The sequence below is a fragment of the Capsicum annuum genome, unplaced genomic scaffold (assembly GCF_002878395.1).
Source record: "Capsicum annuum cultivar UCD-10X-F1 unplaced genomic scaffold, UCD10Xv1.1 ctg64565, whole genome shotgun sequence".
NCBI lineage: Eukaryota > Viridiplantae > Streptophyta > Magnoliopsida > Solanales > Solanaceae > Capsicum > Capsicum annuum.
This window is the reverse complement of record NW_025873718.1, coordinates 59,305-79,039: the sequence shown is the minus strand read 5'-3', so window position 1 is coordinate 79,039 and position 19,735 is coordinate 59,305. Positions and strand designations below refer to the sequence as shown.

Sequence of the window (19,735 nt, the reverse complement as noted above, 5' to 3'; positions counted from 1 at the left end):
ATGAGGTATTTGGATAGAATGTCCCAATTTGATGAACTAGTATATTATATTGCATTCTTCATTGGTGGTAAATGATTGATGTTAGACTATAGGCTTGAATTTAATATAGAATGTGGATGTAAGAATAGTGGCTTAAGATTAATGATGAATGTTTATGAGAATTGCGTGTAAGGTTGGGTTGTAAATCATATTTAGCACTAGATATTAAGTTTGAACAGTTGATGTCCATGAAGATGGATATGATGATTTCTTGGTTAATGATATTAGTCTTATGGAAGTGATCTAATAGGCTTGAACAGTGTATGCCAGAGCTTAAGTTTGTTTGATTTGTAATGAAGTATGATGTTGTATGTATGTTATAGAATTATGCCCAAGGTGATATGAGGTTGCGGTAATTTTTCTAAGGCTATTACATGTTGTGTGTGTCTAGTAGTACCGTTGAGTTGCTAGATGGTATATGGTGTTCTAAATAGCAAAGTTATGGAGTTCTGATTGATAGTGTTGGACCTTTTGATATGATCTTGAATTTTCATGGTGGAGAGATATAAATCAGAGTTGCGATATTGATATGCTATGGCGGAAGTAGTATGGTTCATCAGAGGCTTGGTGATATCCATGCTAAGTTTTAGAATCTAAGTTTGAGTTTTTGAAGATTGAGCTAATAGAAATAAGACTTGAAGCGCTAGAGGGTGTACACTCTAACTATAGGGATACTTATAAAGATCCGAAGTAAGTGTTCCAGTATTATGTGATGACTATTGGGTCTATAGAATGATAGAGCGTGTCTCAGAAGGTGGTATTAGCAGTGGGTTTTGACTTCCAGGTGTAGTTATTCGGGTTAAGTTCTATTAATTATATGTATCATCATATTCCAGACCCCAGAGTGTAGTGAGTGTAGTTCAGTTTAGAGTCTAATAAGGGGTCTCACGAACATAAGATGATGGCTTTAAGATAAGGGGGAGATGATAGAATGAGTGACCAAGACAGGCTCTCAGATTTTTGTAGTGATGTCAGTATGATATAGAACATCAGAAAGTGAGGGTGAGGCTCAACCCATTCTTATCTCAGTATTTTTCAGTTATCCCAGTACTTACTCATGCTCTACGTTTTAGTTTCACGATCATAGTTCATGTTCAGGTATATGAGAGAGAATCATGTTCTCTTCCAGTTCTAAAATGAGGAGTTCTAGTTCATTCAGTAGTCGGAATCACATTCCATATGTTATGAACTTTAAATTTAGGTCATGCAGCTCATGACTCATGTACTCACGATTTATAGTGTTCTCAGTTCCCATAATTTATTCTATACTCTTTATGATTGACGAGATTCAGCTTATAGTCATGTATGCCCCAATTCAGATCACTTTGATGAATCCCTGATGTTGATTTTCTATTCCTTCGACCTCAGTTAAGTGTCAAGTCTCATATAATATCCTCCCATATTTTAAGGTCTTATGTTCTAACCTTTTAGTGACTCCTCCTTATGTGATGATAGTGATGATGAGTAAATGTTTCTTGTTAATGAAAGATCATAGTATGCTTGTTTTAGATATGGCCATAAGTGTGAAGTAAGATCTGGGGCCAAGTCTTTGATATATGTGATGGTTAGTGAAAATTTGTGTGTGCATGTTCTTAGGGTAGCGCATGGGAGTTATGTTGATAGTGTATTAGAGGATATGTGAAGTATGTCCTTATGGGTGTTTGCCTTGGAGTTTATATGTGGTTATAAAGATAGGCTGGAATGAAGTGTTGAGATTTAAGTGGAGGAACGCAATATGCGCTAGTGAATCCATAGTAAGAGATCAGAGTTAGTCATTGAAGTAGTAAGGCACGTTATACTTAGGATGTGATCTCTAAAGAGGATATAGAAGATTGAATCATACGGTCTAGCCAATTATCGTGGTGTGGCATGTAGTATTTTGTGATTTGAAGTTAGGCTTGATCATGGTGAGATGACTTATGTTACTTTAGGTATTAGTAGAAAGATTTATCAATGCCCATATGAGGATTACAATTTAAATCAATGAGTATGGTATTTAAAGGGAATAATATAGTTAAGGGAGTATTCGAGAAGTGCGCTCAGCTTGAAAGTAAGACGTTGCATTGCCTAAGGCCTGGTAGTTTTATCCTAGTTTATAAGTTATATATCTATATTTTATGCTATAGGGTAGTGTCATTGTTGTGATTCCTTAGTTGGATGTCTTGTATAACTAGTGCCCAAGATTCTTTGCTACCTAATTCTGCTATGACTTCCTTAGAAAGTGTGTTGAATGAGATACTCCAGTTAAGTATGAGGGTCCAGCATAATTCAGTCTGTATAGCCAGTAATTCATTTTAACAGTCAGACAGACAAGTCACTGTGATTTTCCACCTTTTCACCCAGTCCTACTATCCGAAGTCTCAAGCGTATGACCATCCCAATAGATAATCTATTTCATCCATGTAAGTTGCGAATTCAGTTCAGTCAAAGCTCATGTTTCAGATTCAGCTACTTAGTCATGACTTGGCTCATAAGAATGCAGAGCATAATTTCAAATGTTTCCAAGTATTTTTGCTCAGACAGTTTAGTAACCTGGAGCGATCTTGTTGCCTCATGATTTGTACTTGCATAAGTTATCAATTCTCAATTCAATATGTATGATTTGATCATGAACACTTCAAGGGAATCTTAAACTCTCAACATGAATCAGCCCCTTGAAGTAAGTCAAGTCAGCTTAGAATTCAATTTCATGATAGAAGTTTAAATGTTTTAGATCAGTTATATCCTTTCTTAGAAGGCACATTAGGTCCACGTTATTCCATACCTTTAAGATTCAACATTCCTACCCATTATTTGGGGACGAATGATCCCAAGGGGGAGATATTGTAACACCCCGTATTTCAGGCTAGAATGAAAATCGTCATTTCTATGCGTAGATGATCCAAAAGCCATAAATCCTATGTAAATTTTCCATGTTAATCAAGTATGCAGTGTGGTAACCTATTTGAGCATGAATTGAGATCATAAAGGTCCCCCTAACTTAAGGACAAGTTGAAAGCTTTCCTATCATTCGAGTTTTAGTGAGCGTCGAAACTTGATTCAACTTCAATAGACCATAGCTCCTTGTATATAATGAACTGGGTGGCCTACTATATATCAAGTGAAATATCTTCAAATTAGCTTTCCATCAATACCAAATTTGCCTAAAACGGATACTCGGTGAAGAAGTTAGAGAATTTTTAGTGTCAGCATTCCCGATTGACTGGCCACCGCATCGCGATGAGCCTTAAATTGACAATTGTCAATTCCAGTAGCTCATCGTGATTTCCAGCGTGTCGCAGTGAAGTCTTTTACGGTGTTCCAGTCCCGGATTTTAAATTCTAAGGTCAAATTAGACATTTTCCATGGCTCCAAACCCATCCAAACTCGGGATTTAATCCCAAATACACCTAAATACATACACTTTCACCAAAATTCATCAAGAACGCTCTCTAGGGTTTCAAACAAGAATCCCAAATAACTCAAGATTCAACTGTGGGTTCTTAAAAGCGATTGAAGATTTGGAATCCCCAATTCGCAAGCTTAGAGAATTACCTATTATCTTTTGAGGTTAAGGTATGCGGGGTTTTCCTAAAATCTCATGGGCATAGAAATCATGATTTTAAGAATGAATACATTCATGTTTTAAAAATCTTGACGGTATTGTTTTGGTCTTTTGACCTTTCCCACATTGATTTGAAATTGTATATATATATATGTATGTGATTTAAGTTAATATTCAAATTGAGAGCATGACTCACATGAAATCTCTCTCTTGATGTGATTGTTTCCATGTTTCACATGATATGGATTGTTTTTGAAATGCATCTTGAAAATCATGTTACGAAGTGTCTTGATTTATGAATGATTTGGTTATGAATCTTGAATTCAAAAGAGAGAGTTGTTTGTACTGAAAAATGTTGAAAATACATATAATGAAAGAGTGCATGGATTTTGCCAAAAGCATATGACCACCTTATGTTTGAAGAGTTCTTGCATAGCTTTGACTTATGCTTTTAGAGCATAAATCTCTTATACTATTTACATGTTTGGGTGGTCTGAACTATGTTTTAATGAAAGAATTATGCATGATGCATTATGGCTCAGAAATAAGACTTGCAAGTCTAGGTGTGACGACACCCATTTAAATTATGCCATGATAATTCAGAATAGAATAGACAGCATGTTTGAAATTAGACTTTTTAGATGTTGAAACTAGAAAAATACATGATTCAGAATAGGATAAAAATGAGCACAAAGAGAGCTTAGGTGGTTCCCCGAAGAAGGCATGGGTTCAGACAACCCGTTGTCCAAAATCGTGATTTGCCCATCTGGGTATATTATATTTCGCTGGCCTAGTTTCGTGTGTCATATCAGAATCAGAAACTCCAACCATTACGGCACACTAGGGTTGGGGGCTTCCCCGCCGAGTCAATGACGGATTCCATACTGCCCGTGGAATATCAGAATTGTAGGGGAGTACCACCTAACTCAGAATTTATACGAAGATCAGAAACTGCATTGTCAAGAATGATTTATGACTTTTTAGAAAGGTGCCCATGTATTTTAGAACTATTTCAAGAATGGTATTTGACAAATTGCTCTCCAACTATTTTATGTATATATACATATTTTATTTTGGATTACTTTGCGTACCAGTATATCTGTATTGACCCCCTCTCTTTCTTCCTCTGTCCACATTTTGAGGCTCATCTAGGGGTCCAGAGAAGTAGTAGTATTTATCAGACAGAGTTGCAGTGTCCAGTTGGTGAGCCTTCTCTATTTCGGAAGGCCTATCTTTTCATATTATGTAATTTATTTTTGTTTGGTCTACTGGGGGCCTTGTCCCAGTTTCAGACAGTTGTCCGATTTTCTTACAGTAGAGATTTCGCAGACTGAGTCAGATGTTATTAGATGTAGTTGATTTTTAATTTTCATACTTATGCTGAATTCAGAATTGACCATGTTTTCATAGCAGATTATGTTTCTGCATCTTCTTTATATAAATGAATGTGTGCATGCTTACCAGAGAGAGAAAGACATTTTGGGCCCTCATGGTTCGGGATGTCCGTCACGGCCAGGCCTTAGTTTAGGTTGTGACAGCATTGGAGGTTGAAAGGCAGCTCAAAGAGAACTTATCCATGGCTGTCCAAACCGAGAGCACCAAGGCTGCCCCAAAACAGTCCACTAGGAATGAAGGTAAAGAAATTTCCACTTCCAATTCCAAGGGATTTCAATGCTTCAAATGCTAAGGGTGGGGGCACAAGGCTAGTGAGTGCAAACTGGAGGAACATTATCCTAAGAGAGGGAAAATTATACTATCTTAGGGAAGAAGTAGTAATTGAATCGGCTAAGGTTGATGGCAAGCCTCAAGATGGAGAGCAAGAAGAGGTTAAAATGCAAGGCGAGGAAGATATAGAAGATGTATAGCCGTGTGAAGGAGATTGTGAAGTGCCATTATAAAATAGGTGAGGTCGTGAATTTGTGGGAAAATTCCTCTCAAGATGGAGAGGGTGATATGAGTACGATCATGACCTTGGACACTTTTTGAGTATTTTGAAGACCACTTAGAAGAGTGCATAAGCCCAAGTGTGAAGGAGGCCCAAAACCATCCTTTGTACTCAAGGGGCTGCTTTTGGAGTCCTTTAATGAAAGGGCTCTTTTGTCATTTCTCTATTATTTATAAAGTTCTATAAATAGAACCTTGTAGGGTTTATTTCCTTAGTTTTTGAATGTTATTGAAAGAAACTCCTCTAGAGAGAGTGATAGCAACCGGAACTAGGGTGATACTAGTGTGGGATCACTAGTGTTACAAAACATTATTAGAAACCTTGGTGCTTGAGAGGTGGACGCCCTCTTGTGTCATCGTAGAGTGTTGGTGTTGATATTACGAATGTTAAGTGTCTTGGTATTTAATATATACCTTGGTTCTTGTTGTTTGTAATATTGTATGTCACACTTCCTATCTTTTGTTCCTATAATCGTTGTACTAGTTTGTAGTTGTTTCTAGTGAAGTCGTGTGTTGTTGTTACATTGTTCTTGTGCTCCGTTCCTATTGTTATCATCTTTTTCTTCTGGTGTAGTTGCTGTTTTGGTGTTGAACACCTAGTAATCTTGGGTTCTTGAGTTTTCATCTTGTAGCCGTTTGGTCTCTTGTACCTTGTGGACTATTTTGTGCGATTTGTGGGCTGTTTTGGTGTCTTTCCTTGGTCGTTTTGGTATCACAGTTCCTATGAGGAATGTTTGAGAAATGTTTTTTTTACTGAAACCAAGGTATTGGAGTGGGTAGAAGTGCCACATTTGTTGGGGAATGGACTGATAGTTTGCTTGTATGGACTTGGGCAATCCTCCTCTCATGAGTTAGCTTTTGGGGTTGAGTTAGGCCCAGGTGCCATATCCTTACACAATGGAAAATTGCTTTAGATTCTCTAACGTGGGAGAAACTTTGTTTAGATGCTTATGAAGGGTAGAAATGTGTTTCTTTTGAAATTTGGCCCTTCACAAGCCTTTTTGTTTCTTTAAGGATGCTCTGGACGTTCCCTTTTTCTTTTTGTGAAAGAAAGAATTAGCTAAAAAGCACTCAATTCCATCACCACATATAAAGTACTGCCACAATTCTTCCTCATGAGCTAGATTTTGGTATCCAAGTGTCATATCTTTTCAATATTTGAAGTCCAATAGTGTTAAGGTTCATTGGATGCTTGAGCTTTGGTGTTAATGTTAACATATTCACCAGAACTTGTATTTAGGTTCATTCACCAGATCTTTCGTTTGGAAGTTCTTTTCCTCTGAAAAATGGTTCAGTATTATTCTAGATCAGTTGTTTTTGTCACTTCTTCTCCTTTCCTGTTTCCCTCATTGACATGCATTCCTCTTAACATGTTTTTTTTTTTTTTAATTTTTAAACAAGACAGTTTATCTACAATTATGTTAATGATGACTTCGTGTCTGTTCCATTTCGAACTCAAATGTGCAGGTGAAGCTGTTTATGTAGATGATATTCCTTCACCACCAAACTGCCTGCATGGAGCATTTATTTATAGTACAAAACCATTAGCAGGAGTAAAAGGAATCCAGCTCGAGTCAAATAGATTATCAGATGGAGTCAATGCCATTATTACTTTTACAGATATCCCAAGCGGAGGGGCAAATGTAGGAGGTATTACAACGTTTGGTCCAAGCCCTTATTTGCAGATGATCTCGCCCGATGTGCTGGCGACAAAATTGCACTTGTGGTAAGCATTTCAAGTTTATAAAACATTAATTTCTCATACATTTTAATCTAAAGCAATTTAATTTGAACTTGTTGGTTTTAATACTGTTAAAATAACGTAGTAAGGAGAGTCAAGAACTAAGCAACTGAAAACAAAGATGAATTAGAGACGCAGAGAAGTTTTTTTTCTGGTAAAGCAGCGTATTTTATTGATCATCAACTCCTAACTTAAATAGTCGCTATTGCAACTAAAAAATAGGTTAAACTTACCATAAAAAAACAACCTATTTGCTACCAAAAATAATAGAAACAACTAATTAGTTTACTACCAAAAACAGAAGTCCCAATTTGACTAGGAGTTGTTTGTCAAAAAACTGGAGAGAAAACAAAAACAAGTCATATGCATTATTACTTAAAGCAACTTTTAAACTAGTCCTTGCTTTAGTAGCTGCAAAATTTTGGTCTTCTGTCTTGGGATCTCCACACTTGATAATCGAAAGAAACCTTGTGAATGAATTTACAAATTCATCTTTGGGCTTGTAATGAACTAAATTCACTTCTCATCTTGAATGCAATCCCTGACTACTAAATCCTTTTGGCATGTCTTCTTGCTTCATTTTGCATCTTGAATTTAAACTTACCCATTTTATTTTCCTATAACATAGATAACTCCTCCATTGCTTTAGAAACATTGAAAGCTCCTTTAAACCTAGCAGGTTCACATTTTTCTTTTGCTTTTTCAATTAGAGGATCATCTTCTAATTTTTCCAGCCTATGATATTTTTCATGTTCTACAGAAACATCTTCCATTGGATCAAATGAGAAATGTTTACCTCTCATCTTAATGTTTAAAATTCTTTTTCAGCACCATCATTTATGAAGCAATGCTTATCCTCAAAGGATACTTTGTGTCATTTTTCTACCAATTGGCAAATACTCAACAAGTTTTTATCAATATCAAGTACATAAAGAACATTGAAAATTACTTTATTACCTAAACTTATTTTGATGACAACAATTCCTTTTCCTTCAACAAGAATATGATCACCATTATCCTAACTTTGGATATTTCAGTAGGCTTTATTTCTTTAAACAATCTCTTCTTATAAGTCATGTGGTTAGTGCAACCACTATCAATTAGCCAAAAAATTGCTGAAACCTTACTTGAGATGCATGTTGCAACAAAAAGATAGTCTTCTTCTTCATTGACCACATGTGTATATGCTTCGTGGTTCTCAAATTTGTTTTTGCAAATCACTACTCCTTGGCCAAGCTGATTGCACTTGCCGCACTTTATGTCTGGTCTTTTCCAACATCTGTATGATGGATGAAACATTTTTCCATAATGCTCACAAGTTGGGTAATTTTTAAAAATTTTACTCCTGCTTTGAGTTTTGTGGTGGCTACTATGGCTCCTTCAACCATACCATCTTGCCTCATAAGTCTCCTTTATTCCCTGAAAATAATTTAACAACTCTGCCAAGGTAATCTTGGAAGATCTTGTGTATTTTTTAAGGTAATTATACATGCTTCATATCTTTCGGGAACTATAATAAGAATTTTTTCAACAATTCTTGAATTTTAAATTCAGTGCCGAGTAATCTTATCTTGATAACAATGCTAAGTAATTTGTTTGAGTACTATTTGACTGTAATCTATTTGAGTACTATTTGACTGTCTCAAAGTCTTTCATTCTCTGCAACCTGAACTCTCTTATAAAATTCAGTACTTACATTCCTGAGATTCTTTAATATCCAACATATTCTTTCTTTATATAATCCCAAATTTCTTTTGGTGATGTGAGAGACATACTTCTTGTAAAAATAGTTGTTGACATAGAAGCAAACAGAGTTGCCTTCGCCTTAGACTTCGTAGTTTTCTTTTCCTTATGACTATTGATTTGGGCTATGGTGGGATTATTTGGCAACGAATTAATTTCATAATACTCTTCCACAGCTTCCCAAAGATCAAGAGCCTCAAAGTAAGTTGGGCTTTCATGCCAAAAAAGAACTTTTGAAAACTATTTTGCCATTTAGACACAAGTTTTTAAAAATTTGTCATATACCCACTTTAATCCACATCATCAATAACTTTTTCAACTCAACAAATTCACCCACAAGTTTTGTAATAATCCACTTTAACCTAATATTTCCAACTTAAAAAATCCACCCACAAGTTTTTAATAATATACTTCAACCCACTCCATCATCCACCATTATATATAAAATATATTGGGTTTTCAAAAATAACTAAAAAAAAATCCAAAAGCTTAAAATAGAAGCTTCAATTTCCATCCAAAAAGCTCTGATTCCGTCCACTTTTCCGATATTATTTTTAGGCGATTAGTCCTAAATCAGTCCACAAACATCATAAGTGATACAAGAAAGACTAAGAAGAAACTAAAACATACACCAAAACAGTCCACAAGTCTTAGAAACTGAGGACCTCTTTAGAGACCACTCTCGAATTCACTAACTAGACAAGAATAAAGAGATTACAAGGTGTTTATCACACCAAGGCAGCCAACCCAAACTAGATTAATACAACAAGATGAAGAACAAATTAACAATAACAACAACACACGGTTACAATGACAAAAACACAAATGGATACTAAAATAAGAACAAACGATTACAAGGAAGTAAAGATAGGAAGATAGACAAATGGAGGTATAATCATAAGAATCCAAGAACTTGTGATATTCTTGGACACTTAACACTACACACTACAATCACCTATATCTTACAGTGACACAAGAGAGGCTTCCACTACCCAAGCACCAACGTATCAAGCAAATGCAACACATAAGTGATTCCACCCTTGTGCTATGCCCTAGTTTCGTTTTAGGACTCTCTCTTTATCTAAGAGAAGTGTTCTTTCAATAACAAACATAAACTAAGAAAATAAATGTAACGCCCCAATTTTCTGGAATCAAAATGCCACACGGTGCTCATGATCCCAAAGGACTATAAGATAACCCTCTGCTGATATCTGTACCTGAGCACTGCATAAAATAATATAATAAATGCGGAAAACTAGCAAAAACTTTCCATAAGGTTCAAAACATCTAAAAAACTCAAAACTGAAAACTAAATACTGATACATCTGTCTGAAAAGCCTCTAACTATCTGAACTACGGAGTTGATGGGACATGTCCCCAACTAACTTCGTCTAGTACAAATAAATTTAGTCTAATTCCATAATAAAATAAGGATCATCCTTGAATAAAGAGGACTCACTTCTACGTCTACTGCTACTAACTAAGTCTGGACTGCTAAGGGTGCTCTGGATCTCACGCTTCTGAACCTATGGTATAAGACACCATAGCGCAAGATAAAAGTATGCGTCAGTACTTTGAATGTACTGGTATGCTAGATGAGGTAAGGCTAAATACAACGTCTTATGCATGAATATAGCTTAACTGAATAACATGAGAGTACTGTATGAGGACATATGGATGAATGCACAAACCATAACTGAAATCATTGTGACTCTGAATACTGATACTCGGATACTACTTTACTAATATCTGAACTCACTACTAATACTGAGATACTGAATTTTCTGATATTGATAACTGAGTACTGAAGTTAAGATCAGTCCTCTCTAGCTGTTGATCTCTGAAACTAATGATACTGAATCTGCTCATATCAATGACTGAGTTCTAAGTTTGCTACTATCGATTGACTAAATCTGTGATCAAACCTTTTTAATGGATGATCTCTAAATTTACTAATAATGATAAAGAATGATTGTATCTGAGATTAGACCTATCTAGCGGAAGATTTCTGAATCTTTTAATAATAGAAATGACGAACTGAGTTTGAGATTAGGCCTATCTAATGGGTGATCTCCGACTATATTAGTACTGATACTGATTAACTTTAGGTGAGACCAGGACTATCTAGCGGGTGGTCCATAAATCTATGGAACTATCTAAGTTCCTTACTGAGATGGGTGACTGTATATGATAGTCCTAATTTCTAAGTTCTACTCTGAAGACAGATACTGAAACTGCAACTGTGGGAGTTCTCACTTAACCAACATTCTAATCTAATCTAGTGGGGTCCAACCTATAACCCCAGCTGAAAGGGTGTCAATACCGTGCCACTGGTAAAGACCTCTGCTATGGTCAAGCCTCTCTAATGGATGACCCTGAATAGAAAGTCAAGCCTAAGGCAATATGATAGTCAAGCCTTAATCTAATGGGTGACTCCTGGTCCTGCATTGGCAACACAGTTCTGAAGTTTAGGGACTATGCTAATGACTCATCCTCTCTAATGGGGAAGATGTCATCCCTGCACTCGCTCGGTGCTAGTTCCTACTCCCAACTGAAAGACACTAAACTGATTCTTGGACTGTACTAGACTGAGCTGAATCTATTACTGATTATCTTACTTGACTGATCTGACTAATTTTACTTGATTCCTTTATCTGACGGAATACTTATGAATTGTACTTTCTGTTGGAATGCTATGGAGTTATGTAACTTAATGAGCTTTACTAAAATCTAAAATGAATACTGAATACTATTGCAGTCCGAACTGAATATGGAACTGGGTTAGACTGATACTGAGACTGGATTGAACTAATACTAAGATTACTGAATTTTCTTAAGTTTGTACTGGCTGAATTCTACTGATTATAGCACAACTGAAATTATCTTGAGGCTGACTCGGCTCTAGACAAGCAGCTAAATTTTTCGGGTTTAAATACCCCCAGGACTCGATAGCATAAATAAATAAATAAGACAGGACCACACTGGAATATCATGACTATGGACTCTCATTCACAACACAATCAATACGATATCTTGCCAATCACTTGAATGTCATAAACATGTAAATGTATAGGGAATGAATACTAATATCTCATAGTTGTTCAATAAAGAATATACATGGATAAGAATGTATGCAACTTATCATAATACATTCACTAAGGAATTTCAATAAAGGCTTGGCATGAACTAGTTATCACAAAATTGGGGATTTTATGCTTAACATACTAAATAGGAACTATTATCTTTACTTAAGCATTCTATCAAACATATGGAGAGCATGCTTTGGTTATACCATAATCGCACCAGCTTACTGGAAATTGGATAATTAGGAAACTGAGCCTTGGCGCGACGCGGTGGAAATCACGTTACCACCTTGGTTGCGAATTGCAAAGACACTGCAACACAGTGGAATCACAGAGGCTTACTGGATTTTGACAATTGCCATACTGGATGGCTCCGCGACGCGCTAAAGTACCAGGTGGCACACTGTCTCACTAAAATGGCTCTAACTTTTCGCCCAAGTGTCGAATTTGGGTGAATTTGGTATCGATGGAAAGCTTATTCAATTCTTCACATGATAAAAAGTTGATATTAGGGAAATTTTACACAGTTTAAAAAATTTCTCACTTAGAAAGTCAGCCCTTACTCTTCTTAAGGATGAAAATTGACTTGAAGAAAGTTTGGGGTATTATAATAAACCCTAAAAGCTTCTATTTATACAACATTACAAATAATAGAGAAATAACAAAAGAGCCCTTTCATTAAAGGGCTCCAAAAAAAGCCCCTTAAGTGCACCAAAAGGATGGTTTTGGGCCTCCTTCACACTTGGGCTTATACACTCTTCTAAGTGGTCTTCAAAATACTCAAAGAGTGTCCAAGGTTATGATCGTACTTGTATCGATAAGCTTGTACATGGCATCCATTGTTACCCCATTTGATTGCTATCTTGTCAAACCCACTTTCCACCATTGTTAAAAAACTTTAAATCACTCATATTACTCAAAATCACTTTAGAAAGTACATTGCAATAGCTCAGGCGACTCCAAGTTCATTTCTCTATTTCATAATCCCAACAATCATTGATTAGAAGCAATATTTACAATTTTAAGATTTTTGTACGGATATCTGCCCAGTCATCGACCACTCATCGTTATTCATTGACCGTGCATATATCCCAACATAGACCATTAGCATAATTGATCGTCGACCAAAGCATAATTGTAGGATGTCTATTGCAGAATTTGTTCTTATTTCTGGTGATTTCATGGGAGAATAGGTGGAGACTCCCAAATATTGGAAATGGAGATCTTTTATCAAGGTGACACTGCCTATTATTGTTCTCCACAATAGTTCATAGGAGAAATTGGTTGCAAGCATAATGTAGAGCGGAGATCTAAATTGCGTGCCGAGCAACGTGGTGATTAGTTATCTAATGCATTCGATGACAAAGGTGAATCCTACGATCATAAATAATGATATACATGTGTTAATGTATATGATGGAGGTTGATGCAGATGGATTTAGGCCTATTTTAAGGATAAATGTAGTTGAGAGGTCCTTTGAAGGGCCGCTAAATTCATCACCACCCCCACCTCGACTCCCGACAGTCAACGATAATTTGAATAATTACGAGAATAATGTCGATCATTAAGTTAATATGGAAGATGACTCTATAAATATGGAAGATGTTTTATCGGACTCAAAAAATGTGGAATAAGACTGTGGAATGGGATCACAACCAGGATATTCCTTTGCCGATGAAACCAATTTCTATTATGATCAAACATTCGTCGACTAGAAAGAGCTCAAAACTCTGCTAGACGGAGCAACAATGAGGTAGTCTTTTGATTATTATATGGAGAAGAGCTGTAATAAATTCTTAAAGGCAAAATGTATATCTCATGGTTGTGGCTAATTGTTATGGGCAAGGAAGTACGAAACCTTAGACAAATTTTGCATATGCAAGTATGTCGGGTTGCACACGTGTGGTGTTGAACATGTCACCTGCAGGCATAAGAGAATCTCATCAGAATTGATTGTTTCACTATGCATAAATCATTTTTGGCATGGTAAGGGTCCAAGCATAAGAAAAATTCAAAGGATTGTGTTTAAGGAGATGCATTGCAACGCAAGCTATTAGATATGTTGGAAAGGAAGTTTAATTACGAAGAACATCATTCGTGGGACACCGAAGCATGGATATGCTTGCTTTTTGGCTTTTTCCCACATAGTGGAGTTATTGAATCTCGGGTTTTCTTACTCTATCATGGTAAACTGGATAGATGGATCATTCGTTTACTACTTTTTAGCATTCAAAGCTTGCATACGGGGATATGCCCACATGAGAAAGGTAATTGTCATTGATGGAACATATTTGTATGGAAAGTACAGGGGTGTGTTACTAAGTGTCATTGCATAGGACACCGAAAATTATATCTTTCCAATTGCCTTTTGTGTCGTGGATAAAGAGAACGATGCTTCTTACACCTTTTTCTTAGAGAATTTAAAGTCTATATTAGAAGATGAACCAAATTTACGTGTCATCTCCGATAGGCACATTAGCATTGCTAATGTCTTCTCCTGTGTTTATAGTCGTGCGCATCATGGACTTTGAATTAGGAACCTCGCTGAAAATCTTCGTGTAAATCAACACAGTGAAGAACATCTTTATCTATTCTACGCCATAGCAAAGGCTTATTTTCTTGATGAGTTTAGCGATCATTTCACAGAATTGAAGATAATTTCCCCGAGGTAGCACATGTCCTTGAAAATGTTCTTGGTTTTGAAAAATAGAGTAGAGCACACTTTTCGATAAATAGGTATGATGTGATAAACACAAACATCGCCAAGTCGCTCAACTTGGTGTTGTTGGATGAACGGGAGTGCCCCTTGTCACACATATTCAATTCAATTGATAACAAATTTGGTGAAAAGTTTGGGGAGCGGCATGCCTTTGTCGATGGTAGAAATAATAAATTTGTGCCTTGTGCGGAAAAGATCCTAAGGGATAATAAGAGTATGAGCGATTCCATATATGTGACTCATGCAAATGGGGGTCTCGACCATTTCATGGTGTTCGACAATGGTGTTACTACCAAGGTCAATCTCTTAGAGAGGAGTTGTTCTTGTCGGAAATTTAACTTGGTGAAAATGCCATGCGAACATGCCATGGCAACTTTGAGAGAAAAGTATGCCAATGGTGAAGGTTATGGTAACTCCATCTACGAGTACTCATCGGCAATTTATAAAGCTAAAACTTACCTCCTCGCATACTCAGAAGCTATTAACGTTGTCCCTCCAAAGGCTAAATGGACTGTGCCACAAGAATTGCAGGACACTAATATTTCTCCACCCCTTACGATCCCAAACTCAGAAGAAAGAAAGTCAAACCCGTTAAGGACGTTGGTGAGACATTCAAGTCCAAAAGGAGGAATAGGTATTTAATATGGAAGAAATCCAGGCATAAAAGAACCACATGTAGCATGGTCAATAAATCTTAGATAGGATTTTTTCTTAAGCTGTAAAGCTACTATTTTGGGGGATAAGTGTGCATTTCTGTAGAATTTAATGTTAGGTTGCAATCAACTTAAAGCTTTGTCTGCAGTAGACAACATAATTCGATGGTATATATTTTACTCGGTCTATTAAATATTATGCATTGGTTATATGATTACTCATCAAACACGCTATATGGGTCTTTCTACCGCCATATCTCTCTAATCGATGTATTGAATTATTGTTTTCTGTTTCCAATTAATTAAAAGCTACAAACGCATCTATTCTCAAGAAAAACCGCTGGTATACGCAAGTCAAACGTTTTCTATTCCCACACGCATCGGCTGACCATTGGTTGGAAATATGAAAGGATACCTTCTATAGGTCTATAAGTACAGTTCTTATTTCTATTTAAGCATTCAGTTCTTCCTAAACCCGAAATATCAGAAACCCTCATCTTCTTCACTAAAATTGAAATCATACCTGGTCGCCGAATTACCCTACGCCCAATCAAATGAGTTCCCCCTCGTCACTATGATTTGTTGCTATTACAAAATGATTTCGATCGGATTTTCCATGGCCTGGGCGAAGATCGAGTGTAATTGGAGCGTGAGCTCTGACATATTTCTCATTTCCTTTGGGAAATTCTTGAAAGGCTTGGAATGGATGGCAACGAATACATTACACCCCACTATCCCCCTAATTTAGTTTAGGTTTTTATGAATGATTATGTTTTTAAGTTTTTTTGTATTGTTCATTGCTGAAGAAACTTTCTTAGTAGGATTTTGTTAGAGGAAGTTTATTCTATTTTACCTTTTTTTGCTGAATATGAATGTAATGCAATGAACAAGTTGAATATAAGTATTTACGTTTAAAAATTATATTTTCCCTCTTTTTTGTGATTGTTTCTTTTTGTGTTGGTTATTCTTCCGTACAGATAATTTTTCAAATATTTATTCCTTTTTCAATTAGCATGAATGTGTATTGACGATTAAATATAGGAAAAATAAAAAATTATATATAGTCTATCATCGATCTTATACTTCCCAGTCCTCGACCGAACATAGTAGTCGATCGTAGACTATGTGAATTGATGGACCATCAGTAGATTATAGTTTGAAAGAAAAATAGTTAAATTAAAAATGATTTAAATAGATAATAACATGTTTTGGGGCTGGTGGAACAAAAGAATTAAATTAAAAATAATTTAAATTGATAATCACATATTTTGGAGCTGGTGGAAGAAAATAATTAAATTTAAAAAGATTTAAATGGATAATCACATGATTTGGGGGTGAGGGAGAAAATAATTAAATTAAAAATGTTTTAAATAGACAATAACATGTTTTATGGCTGGCGGAAGAAAATAATTAAATTAAAAATAATTTAAATAGATAATCTTGAACTGTTGGTGACACTTAATAGACTGTCGTCGATGTTGGCCCATGTCAAATTTCATGTAAAAGATATACTTGTTCTTTGAGGGTCCATCGGTTCGTTTGGTCTACCGTAGAACTACACCGTTAGGAGTGTATTGATTTATCTCCTGACTATGCATAGACCACTGTGATCTATGTACACTACTATAGATCATCACTTGAATGTTGTTAAAAAATAAATAAATTAAAAATAAATGTATTATGGTTTTCGACACATATTAATGATTGTAAACAAGTTACATAATCATATTATAGCTTATACAAATTAGGGGTGGTGAATCAAGGAGTGTGTGGATGGGTAGTAGTTGAACAAACAATATCCTAAGAGTAGTGTTTGTCAAAGTACGAGTATGTTTTGTGGATGATGAATGTATTTGATGACTACACATTCCACATACTCCTTCACTCATCACCCCCCCTCCCCCCCAAGTCAAAAGAGTATGTGGAATGGATAGTGGTTGAACAATCATCATCCTCAAAACATACTTGTGCTTTGACAAACATTAATCTTAGGATATTGTTTGTTCAACCACTGCCCATCCACACACTCCTTGATTCAAAACCCCTAATTTGTATAAACTCTAATATGATTATGTGACTTGTTTACACTCATTAATATGTGTGGAAACCCACACTACATTTATTTTTAATTTATTTATTCATTTTGAACAACATCCAAGTAGTCTATAGTAGTGTACATATATCACCGTGGTCTACGCATAATCAGGAGATCAATCGATGCAATCCTAATAGTGTAAGTCTACGGTAGACCAAAGGAATCGATGGACCCTCAGAGTACAAGTATATTTTTTACTGAATTATTTTTTTAAAACACGTTATTGAGGGTTCATCGATTACGAGCGTCTACGATAGACTTTAGTATCTCGTTGATGATTTTCACAGGTCATGATCTACGACAGTCTATTAAGTGTCACCAATAGTTCAAAAAACATAATTACTGTTCCAGCGATAACAAACGGCTAATTTTTACTCCTTCAATGTTAACACTTCTTTTTACTCCATATATAATGTCCTTCTTTTAACACTTCTTTGTACAATATCTCAAGTATCTAAAACATCCAATTCTATAAAGTCTTTAATTTGTCATTGTGGAAATGGGGCTGTTTTGAGGACGTCACGAACGAACTCAAATCCAGGTTGTAAATTTTATAATTGTATAATTGCAAAGGTGAGTCGTATGTCTTTTTTATAAAGTTAAGTAAATTGTTTTGTAATTATTATTTTTTTCTAAGATAATGGTGCATTCTCTTTTTTTAAATGGCTTGATGAGGTATCACCTCCAAGCAGTCCATCAACGTTGAGTCTGGGACCCGAGACATCAAATTTTCATGGCTTGGAAAAATTTAATCTATTACAAAGGCTCTGAGAATGCGAAGAAAATAGAGATTTTCTCATGACTTTATTAGAAGAAGCTGAAGAGCAGAGAGATCACTTGAAAGTATTGCTACATGATATCCAAATAGAGAGGGATCAACTAAAACAAAAATTGATTTTGGCTAAAGAAAGGGAGAATGATACAAGAACAACCAAAGAACATGAGAAAAGGCTAAAAATAGTCCACACAATATGGATAACCCAAGAGCTCCCCTTGGATAAATTTCGGCCAACAACAAGGATCATAAGAATGACAAGATTACGAGGTGTTCAACACCTTATTTGCAGTGAACAGCCAAACTAAAAATGAGATTAACAAGATGACAACATAATAAGGGAATAACAACAACAAATGGAACAAGATACAATAACAAGAACAACCAACGGTTTCACTAGAACAACACAAACTAGTACATGCTATGTAAAGATAGAAAGTGAGACATACACTATTACAAGGTTAAGAACCAAAAGATGTATTAAATCTAAGGACCCCTAATACTTACAATAGAAACACCACACTCTTACATGGAATAAGAGGGAGTCCACCGCTCAAGCGCCAACGTTTCCAAGCAATACATGTTCATAAATAAGTCCATACATGCTCATGTCCTAGTTTCAACCTAGGGAGGCTCTCTCTCAAGAGAAGTTGTCTTTTATCAATATTTAAAAACTAAGGAACTAAAACCCTATCATGTTCTATTTATAGACTTATTACAATAAGAGGTAAAAAGACAAAAGAGAACTTTAATGAAAATGGCACAAAATAGGCGCCTATGGAGTGTGTTTTGGGGAGGCCTTGTGCACACCAAGTCCTTCTTCACACTTCAATGCTTGCTCTTGTGTTAGGCACCTCAAACTTGAGTCTTTACGAGTGATTCCCCTTTGACTCGTATCAGAGAATAACCTAAAAATGATGTTATGTGCTATAATGTTAGTATTCGTTCTTTGAAAAAGTGTAACATGGATGTAGTGATATTGAATAAATAAAAATACTTCCATTTTTCTTTAATATTAATACTGTTTTCATAGAATCATAGTTGATGAAACAATACATCAACTTAAAATCGAGTAGCATGGTAATGATAGACTATGAAAGCAGTATACGATAGATTAAATACGCATTCTATGATGTCAACTATACACACTACCAATTATGAAAACACAATGCATATTCAAATTTCATGCAACAATACAGTTCGATAAAAGCAGATTCAGTGCAGAATCATAACAAATCTCATAAAATAAAAGAATGTTTGTAATATCCTACCACCAAATCCTTCAACTTTCATATTTCTCAAATAAAAAAAATTGTCATATCATAACAACTCATCATTCAAAACATTTACAATATTAGCATTCAAATGTCTTTTTTCCCATTTTTTCTTATCAACACAA

At 35.6% G+C, this 19,735-nt stretch overlaps 1 pseudogene; it reads left to right on the top strand.

The window, feature by feature from the left end:
* The first annotated feature begins 6,954 nt into the window (after positions 1 to 6,954).
* The window catches only part of LOC107846211, a 30,682-nt pseudogene continuing 17,901 nt past the window's right edge, over positions 6,955 to 19,735 (top strand).